Below are 10962 nucleotides of genomic sequence, written 5' to 3' on the forward strand. Positions count from 1 at the left end.
TTATTTTGTTTATATATATATATATATATATATATATATATATATATATATATATATATATATACACACACACAAACACACACAATATATATATATATATATATATATATATATATATATATATATGTGTGTGTGTGTGTGTGTGTGTGTGTGTGCTAGCAAACTACATTTGCCATTCTGTTTATGTGACTTGGAGGGCTACCATATACATGATGACTGCAAAGCCTAGTTTCACCATTTGGGAATTCACACAAATGACATTCTCAGTGCTTCTATGTAACTCTGTACCAGAAAATGGACAGAGACAGTCGGTCATTAGTATGTGTGAGAGGAATAATATGGCACCTAATAATGATAAGCCAACCTCTAGTTCCATTATATAAACAAAATAACTTTTAACAAGCTCAGAATTATTAATGAAAAACAATGATAGCAGTGGAAGCTGTAAAGATATAACAATTGCCTGCCTTTTTCTTTCTACATTAACAAAACAAAAATGAGCAACAATTTACTTATTGACATATGTATCTATTTACTGATTTGCTAATTAAATTTGGTTGCCATCAGCTATTCCTTTTTCAAGTGGGTGTATCATTTTTAGATTCTTCATGACTGCCGCATGAAATCAAAGAGCAGGAAGATAAAACAAGATATTGCAGGGCACATAGACAAAAAGTTAACAAGTGAGAATTCATGAGAAGAGTATATGTTTATATTGTCAAAGTTCCTGAAATGTAGTGAATTTTGAATGGGTATATGCTGTTTTATTCTATATTATGTTAGTTCTTTAAGTGAATTATATTTATACATACTATTTATTGTATTATTGATTGTAGAAATGTAGAGATCAGAATGTATAGAGGGATTGAATCATTTGAAGCATGTTGGGCAGGTACTAAGGCCAAAGGAAATGGAAAAAGGCACAGGCAGTGACCAGAGGAAATGGTGATACTGAGCTAGGGGGTCATGGTGGGAAGTAGCTGGAAGAGATATCAAAAGGACAAGGACATGAAGAAAAGCTCAGTATGACTTCTCAGATGCCAAGATATGACAAGAGTGAAAGGAAACAGCATACATGAGAACTGAATGATAAAAGTGTTATGAGGGATGACACTGGAGGAATCAAGTCACACCAGGTAAGAGTAAGAAACTGCACAAAATGGAGGTTGGAAGGAGGAGGAGTTAAATGAAGTGGTCTGAGATGTGCATATATTTCTGAAATATCTCCCTCTCATTCCCACCACAGTGGCAGACCTCATTACAACCTGGACGGAATAAGTAGATAAAAGATGTATATATGCATTCATACATGTGTACATAAAAACATACAAATATGAATCATAAATAAATTAATAAGTTAATCAAGGTCTCTTGACTTTGAAGGAAATTTTGTAATACCAATAAAATGATCACTTGGTGGAAAAAGACTTTATGGACCCAAAAGTAACATTAAGGAACAGAGAGACGGACATGATAACACATTAGTATAGTAGGGCTAGACTACAGGTGACTGCATAGTATAAGAAGAAGATACACCATGGAATTGATTAGCAATAATGTACATTTTGCACTATGCCTACATGAGTTCAGCATGTTAGTACGATGAACACCAGAGCTCACTGAATGCACATACCACTCAATAAGCATACACATTCGTCAGCCATGAAAAGGTGCAGGGAAGCTAGAGCACCGCAATGTAAACAAAGACAAACCTGGTAAGTGAGCATGAATGGGCAGCTTATAGCAAGTAAGGGCAAGCTGACTGAAAGAACTGAGATGTACGGGAAGTTAAATGGAACAACGTATACAGAATACAATGGGATTTTTGTAGAAATGATTAAAAGAGCGATGTAAATAGAGAAAATGTACTCAGAGAATGCAGTCAAATCTGCTTAAGTCACAAAGTATATTTATAACATAAATACTTCCATATTGATGTAATAATAATGAATCCTGTTCACAATTCTTGACCCATGCACATACATAAAAATGGACATGCTAACAAAGGATGTGAGGGGGACACAAAGCAGCAGTGTAACAAAGAGAAGAAAATGTGATATATAATAAGTAATTAAATAGTGTAACAAAGAGAAGAAAATATGATATATAATAAGTAATTAAATGCTGAGTCGAGATAACAATTAGCAAGGACAGTAGATATAGTAGGAAACAATTGCACAGACTGCAGTAATTGATGAGATATCTATACAGGTATCATTTATTTGTGCTAAATTCTGCATTCTTGATGCCGTCATGTATAAACAAGAAGTGAAATCAACAGCTGTTGTGTCATGCACATCAGAAATGGACATGCTTTTATAATTTTCCCAGTCCCCTTCAATAAATACACCATACCAAATGACCTTTTGCTACCTTTATTAAACTTCCATAAACATAACTCTTTTGAATAATACTTTAATTTACTGATTACAGCATGAACAACCAATTAACCAGCATCCCCACCTCTGCTTGATTACTTATCAAGCAGCATCCCATCGCTCACTTTCATTCCCCAACTCATTGAATTAAACATCCAACACCAGAGAGGGAACAGAAGAGGGAAAGCCTGTCCCTCTTCTCCGCTTAAACATCAAACTTATAAAATAACCACACAATCCCCAATATTTCCAAAAGAGGGAGAGGGGAGGATAGCAAGTTCACACCAAAATCTGACCAATACCCAGTTACACTCACACCAAACTGGTTAAGCTCCTCCTTGCACTTACTTTCCTCCCAAACCTTATTCTTTCACAGTTTAACCCTTCCATCCCCATCACTCTAACTTTCTTCTACTCCTATCTTAACTTTTGTTACTACTCCTCCTGACCCCTCCTTCAAGATATCCCTGGACAAATTGGTTTGTTCCCAAACATCATTTGTCCTGATCCCCTTCAATAATTACACCACACTAAATAAAATTTGACAATCTTTATTAAACTTCCATGAACATAACTCTGTTGAATAATACTTTGATTTATTGATCACAACATGAACATCCATATGAATCATTAACTATTGCAGTGTAACCTCACTCATCCTAACCAAATAACTATCCTCACCTCCACTTGCTCATTTTTACTTATGAAGCAGCTTCCTCACCTTTGCTCACTTACTTTAATTATCAAGCAGCATCCCATCACTCACTTTTATTCCTCAGCTCATTGAATTAAACATCCACCACCAGAGGGGGAACAGAAGAGGGACAATCCTGCCCCTCTTCTCTGCCAATGTGCCTGATACAGTCTGTTCCCCCTCATTCACTTCAAACCCTTCAACAAAGTCTCCAAACAAATGTTAGTGTATATTTAAGAGGTCAAATTAAAATCATTCAGGTGTACTCCATCCTCTCTGAACCAAAATGGATTCCTGACATCAACATCACATTGCCCTACTCAAAGCAACCAGTTGCTTAACTAGCCTAACACTAACAAGCTTATGAAACTTGTCCAAAGCCAAAATAACCATGGTACTACATCTGGCCACACAAACCACATACCTGGGTATAACCTCTTTAAAATAAACAAATCCTCACTTTTCCTACCTACCAACTGTAGCTTCGGAATTATGCCCAGATCATTACCTGCCAAATGTACTATCAGGATGCTAAGAAGCTCAATGTCACCCAAAACAGGGGAAACCCAATTGTGCCCCATCTGGCCTAATTGCAGTCTGTGCTGGCACCCAGCACAACCAAAATAAGATTGCCTTTCCTATAAAATTACTCCAATAGTAATCCAATCACCATACCCAATTACCTGCTACAGTGCAAGAAAGCACTTGATGACCAGCAACCCACCATGTTAATGACTTCAATCAATATTCCTTCCCTTGCTAAATCCGAAACCCCTCCAAAGCCAAAAGAATAAATGGAAAAACTCTCTCCTGGAGCACCAACACACAGAAAAGTTCTCCTCTTGATTTCCACCCTCAGGACATAACCACTCATTCCTGTCCTTTCTCAATAATAGTTGCCTGCCCTTTCCACTGATCACTTTTAGATCTATCCAAGTAAAGACACACAGATAAAATAAAACTGAAAATTCCACCAAACTAACAATGATAAGAAATCTGACATCCTAAAAGATCCGTAATACATCCAAAAAACAAATGTTACCACAAGTATAGTCCAATGAATCTCCATTAACCACAATGAATCCCCAAAACAAAACTGACATACCTGTCTTGCCAATGGCAATTATCTGGCAGTCTTTACACTATCCACCCTACTGCAGTCCTTCATTACAACCACAGTCATATAACCTTGCCACCCATGCAACTACACTAATCATAGCTCAAACCATCTTGACAGACTGAAAATGTTACCTTGTTCCCAAGCCTGAATCCAATATTTCAACAACAATCCTTCTCGTAAAACTGCTTCCTCCCCAAGCAGTTGCAACACACAAGTTAACAAAATCTTGCAATACCCTACCATACCCCTTCCTACTAAAAGCTCCTTATGAATCTTATACCAAAAATATGATCATTCCAAGCCAACCTGACACACCTTGCCTGGCTACACCAGGGGCTTGTACCACTGCCCTGTTGTCTGAATGAAAGTTAACCTTTTCCCCACAACTTCTCCTGCTATTCTTCAATGCTAGCCAAATAGAAACTAACTCCAAACAGTAACATCCCTTCTCCAAACATCCTTCCATCCTGCTGGCCAGTGAACCAAAAACCATTCCCCCAAAAATATGCCCCCATACCAAATTTGTTGCTACATCTGTAAACAATTACAAATCCCCTTGAACAACCCAATCTACCTGCCAAAATGCCATAACATTAAACTACTAAACACAAACCAACCACAATGCCAAATCAGCACGCACCAACTTATAATCTTTGCCTATTGATGTTTAATTAAAAAGGGGTCACAAATCCACAAAGTGACCCAGTTGAACTGCCTAACATGCAAAATTCAGGTGTCTGTAGAAATTTTCCAACCATGCTAAACTTCCAAAGTAGCACAAGCCACCGAGCAACCCATCAGCATAGCCTTGCCAAAGCAAAACTTAAAACCGACTACCATGCCACAAAGTCCATCCCAACTTCATGCTGTTGTGACTCCACTCCACCTGAAGATAACCCAAATCTCCCCATAAACAAAACTCTAGACCTGCTTCACCCTACCCCAGACATACCTCATCCTCACTTGTCCCCACGCTACCCCCAAACTGCACCAATTCCAACTTGCCTAAATGAAGACCTAATGGTGTAAGATTATCTGTGACCTCATTGTGCACCACTCCAGTGAAAGAAGTATCCACTGCAGCAGCATCCATCACCTTTCAAGTCCACTTCCTTCAGGCAACCGACAGATGTCCACTCTGTTCTTCCCCATCTGCAAAAGAAATGAAAACTCTAAGTCTTCTGCACACATATAACCAAAAATTCTTAATGCCAACATTAGGCACTGCCAAGGACATACCTTGTTCATCAACTACACAGCCACTACACTGCCCTTCATCCCCTATCCTCAATAATCTGGCATGGTCGTATCCCATCTGCAAATCCATTCACAGCCAGTGAAGGAACATACTGTAGCAACAACAGTCTCTGAACCAAAATGGATCCCTGACATCACCATTACATTGCCCTACCCAAAGCAACCAGTTGTTAACTAGCCTAACATTAACAAGCTGATGAACCTTGTCCAAAGCCAAAATAATCGTGGTACTACATCTGACCCCACAAATCACATACCTTGGTATAACCTCTTTAAAATAAACAAATCCTCACGTTTCCTACCTACCAACTGTAGCTTCGGAATTATGCCAAGATCATTACCTGCCAAATGTACTATCAGGATGCTAAGAAGCTCAATGCCACCCAAAACAGGGGAAACCCAATTGTGCCCCATCTGGCTTAATTGCAGTCCCTGCTGACACCCAGCACAACCAAAATAAGATCTCCTTTCCTGTAAAATTACTTCAGTTGTAATACAGTCACCAGACCCAATTACCTGCTACAGTGCAGGAAAGCACTTGATGACCAACAACCCACCATGTTAATGACTTAGGTTCATAGGTTCATACTAGGCTATCTGCCCTAGGGCATTTATAAGCCTAGCCAGAATGTGTTTGGCTTTCGCCACCCATTTTAAATTTATTTTGCTATGCCCTTTTTCGAGGTTAGTATACTGTGCCTCTGTCTAACAGTGACACAGAAGTGATACCGGGGTAAATCTACAATCTCCCATCCACTCATCAAGATTCCTCTTGAAGAGAGTCAATGAGGGACTCTGCCTAACCTGGACTGGGATTTTATTCCGGAGTGAAGGGAGCCTCTGGGTTATGAATCTGTCCCTCCAGCATGTCCTATTTATTTCAGTGCTGAGGTTCAAGTCTCTCGAGCGTGTAGCTCGATGGGATTTGGATTTTCTTCAATCAATATGCCTTCCCTTGCTAAATCTGATACCCCTCCAAAGCAAAAAGAATAAATGGAAAAACTCTCTCCTGGAGCACCAACACACAGAAAAGTTCTCCTCAAGATATATGCAAACAGATTACCTTTCATCACCTTACCCCTTACAGAACAAAATGAAATCCAGGGGTTTCCAACATGAGTACCACAGCAATCTTTAAGCTCAACCTTTAGGGCATAACCACTCATTCCTGTCCTTTCTCTATAATGGCTGCCTGCCCTTTCCACTGATAGGTTTTAGATCTATACAAGTAAATATGCACAGAGAAAAAAAAACCTGAAATTCCCATCAAACTTACAATGAGAAGAAATATGACACCCTAAGAGATCCGTAATGCATCCATAAAACAAATTTCACCACAAGTATAGTCCAATGATTCTCAATTAACCACAGTGAATCCCCAAAACAAACCTACAAACCTGTCTTGCCAATGGCAATCATCTGACAGTCTTCACACTATCCACCTCACTACAATCCTTCATTATAACCACAATCACATAACCTTGCCACCCGTGCAACTACACTAATCACAGCTCAAACCATCTTGATAGACCGAAAAACTGTACCTTGTTCCCAAGTCTGAATCCAATATTTCAACAACAGTCCTTCCCACCAAACTCCTTCCTTCCCAAGCAGCTGCAACACACAAGTTAACAAAATCTTGCAATGCCCTACCATACCCTTTCTTACTAAAAGCTGCTTAGGATTTGTATACCACAAATCTGATCATTCCAATCCAACCTAACACACCTCACCTGGCAACACCAGGGGCTTGTACCACTGCCTAGTTGTCTGAATGAAAGTTAACCCTTTTCCTCACAACTTCTCCTGCTAGTTTTCAATGCTAGCCAAACTGAAACTAACTCCAAACAGTAACGTCTCTCCTCCAAACATCCTTCCATCCTGCTGGCCAGCGAGCCAAACACCATTCCCCCAAAAATATGCCTCCATACCAAATTTGCTGCCACATCTGTAAACAATTGCAAATCCCCTTGAACAACCTAATCTGCCTGCCAAAATGCCATAACATTAAACTACTAAACACAAACCAACCACAATGCCAAATCAGCATGCACCAACGTATAACCTTCACCCAGTGATGTTTGATTAAAAAGGGTCCACAAACCCACAAAGTGACGCAGTTGCACTGCCCAATATGCAAAATTCAGGTACCTGTAGAGATTTTACCAACAGTGCTAAACTCCCAAAGTAGCACAAGCCACCGAGCAACCCATCAGCATAGCCTTGCCAAAGCAAAACATAAAACTGACTACCATGCCAGAAAGTCAGACCCAACTTCATGCTTTTGTGACTCCATCCCACCTGTGGACAACCCAGAACTCCCCATAAACAAACCCCTAAACCTGCTTCACCCTACCCCCAAATACCTCATCTTCACTTGTCCCCACACTTCTCCCAAACTGCACCAAGCCTGACTTGCTTAAATGAAGACCTAATAGTGAAAGATTACCTGTGACCTCACTGTGCACCACTCCAGTGGAAGAAACATCCACTGCAGCAGCATCCATCACCTTTCAAGTCCACTTTCTTCAGGCCACCAACAGATGTTGTCTCTGTGCTTCCCCATCTGCAACAAAAAGAAAACTTTAAGTCTTCTGGACACATATAACAAAAATTCTTAATAACATTAGGCACTGCCAAGGACCTAACATATTAATCATCTGCACAGCCACTACACTGCCCTGCATCTCCTGTCCTCAATAATCTGGCATGGCGGTATCCCATCTGCAAATCCATTCACAGCCCATGAAGGAACATACTGCAGCAAAGACAGTCTTATGACACAAGTAGCAATAACTGAACCTATGCATTTAAATGACACCTTGTAAAATGCAGAATGTAAAGTGAGTTACCACTCAAGTATATTATGACTAAACACTGCAGATGAAGGGTAATTTGGATAACAAAATACCTAGGTTATCTCATGATTTCCATAGAAAATCAAATACTGCACTGTATAGGCCAGGTTAACTTATTTAGAAAAACAGTCTTGGGAGCATTTCTGTAAGCAAGCACTACAAGAATATCTCCACGCAACCACTCTAATACAAATGAAATATTTAAACAAAAACTACATATTCATCTGTTAGAGGGTGCAGCCCTGGCAACTTCTCCCAAATGCTGCTTTGCCCAACAAGCGTCTCTAACAGCAAACATATATACAGCAATGGCAGTTAAGATGCTTAAAACAAAGAGAAAAATATCTCCATAACATAGCCATACCTCGCAAGTGTACCTCATTTTCAGAAACATTCCTCATTTAGGGTCATAAAAGTTCATGTTCATCGAAGTTCCACATTGAAAACTCTTCCACACATTCCGTGTTAACAATGTATCTGGTATCAGTGGTAAATGGAACTGAATCGTATTATTTCATCAAATGTATAAATAAAATTATCACATTTTAACCATTCTGTGAGCTTCCTAGTCAAAGATGTTTGTGAGCCATTAGAAATGTTCCACCTTTTACCCATTTTTCCACATTATAGGTGGCAGCATTCCTCACCTGGAAATGGAGAGATAACAGAGTAAAGAAAATGTAACCATTCCATACTTCTATCAATACAGCAGATTATGGAGACTGTGACAGCATCCATGAGGGGGTAGGATAGCAAGTTCACAACAAAATCTGACCCTTACCCAGTTACACTCACAAAAAAGCAGTTAAGCCCTTCCTTACACTTACTTAATTTCCTCCCAAACCTCATACTTTCACAGTTTAACCCTTCCAACCTTACCACTCAAACCTTCTTCCACTACTATCTTAACTTTTGTTACTATTCCTCCTCACCCTTCCTTCAAGATATCCCTGGACAAATTGGTTTGTTCCCAAACCTCATTTCTCCCGGTCCCCTTCAATAAATACACCACACCAAATGACATTTAACAATCTTTATTAAATTTCCATAAGCATAACTCTGTTAAATAATACTTTAATTTATTGATCACAGCATGAACATCCATATGAATCATTAACTAGGGCAGTGTAACCTCACTCACCCTAACCAAATAAATATCCTCACCTCCACTTGCTTATTTTTACTTATGAAGCAGCTTCCTCACCTTCGCTCACTTACTTTAATTATCAAGCAGCATCCCATCGCTCACTTTCATTCCTCAACTCATTGAATTAAACATCCACCACCAGAGGGGGAACAGAAGTGGGACAAGACTGCTCCTTTCCTTTGCCAACTAGCCTGATACAGTCTGTTCCCCCTCATTTACTTCAAACCCTTCAACAAAATCTCCAAACAAATGTTAGTGTACAATCAAGAGGTCAAACCAAAATCATTCAGGTGTACTCCATCCTCTCTGAACCTAAATGGATCCCTGACATCAACATCACATTGCCTTACCAAAGCAACCAGTTGCTTAACTAGCCTAAAATTAACAAGCTAATGAACCTTGTCCAAAGCCAAAATAACAATGGTACTACATCTGACCACACAAACCATATACCTGGGTCTAACCTCTTTAAAATAAACAAATCCTCACTTTTCCTACCTACCAACTGTAGCTTCAGAATTATGCCCAGATCATTACTTGCCAAATATACTATTGTAGCCCATCTGGCCTAATTGCATTCCCTGCTGACACCCAGCACAACCAAAATAAGATTTCCTTTCCTGTAAAATTACTTCATTAGTAATCCAGTCACCAGACCCAATAACCTGCTACAGTGCAGGAAAGCACTTGATGACCAACAACCCACCATGTTAATGACTTAAATCAATAAGCCTTCCCTTGCTAATTCCGATACCCCTCCAAAGCAGAAAGAATAAATGGAAAAACTCTCCACTGCTTTTCAATCTATCTGAAAATATACAGAGCTAAGTATATTTTTTTGGTTTTAGAGTTTGTACTGTTAATTGTTGCTAATAGTTATTCAGATCTCTGCTGAAAATGTTTTGTCTCACCCACCCTCCCTATTTCTGGCTTGTAGTTTAAATTTGGTGGCTTTTGCAGTTGCCTGCCCCACTGTAGATTTGATCTGGGACACTCCCCCAGTCCCACCTCTTTACCACATTCTACCTAATAAACTACTTCTGCAGTTGCTTTTAGTCCTTTTTAATTTAACTGCGTTTTTTAAACTTTGTTTGGTCTAATATTGCTACATACTCAAGTGTGCTGGCTTGCTCTGGATGTGAATTGTTTTTACTGCTGTTTTAGCTACTTTTCTGTAAAAAAAAATGTGTAAGCCTGTTTCCTACATTTCCTGTAAATAGTGTAGTCCAGATACAGATTTGGTATATCCAGGACTGTATGTAAGCTTCTGAGCCCCCCAAGCCTTTCTGTGTTGGGGGAAGCCTTCTAGCTTATGAGTGGGAGTGGTAAGTGCTAGGTAACCTGTCTACCACATAAGGAGTGGTTCTGGCCCAGAAATTGTAGTTATTGGCCGTTTGGGAAATCTTTTCCATCTCTCTCAACTTTCTGATTTGAAAGCCTGCATTTGCACTTGTTTCTGTCCATAACTCGTCCAGTGCGCAGGTACAGATTCTTAGTTTTAGCACTTA

The sequence above is a fragment of the Protopterus annectens genome, chromosome 4.part1 (genome assembly GCF_019279795.1).
Source record: "Protopterus annectens isolate FY-2018-M chromosome 4.part1, PAN1.0, whole genome shotgun sequence".
In the NCBI taxonomy this organism is placed as follows: Eukaryota; Metazoa; Chordata; order Ceratodontiformes; family Protopteridae; genus Protopterus; species Protopterus annectens.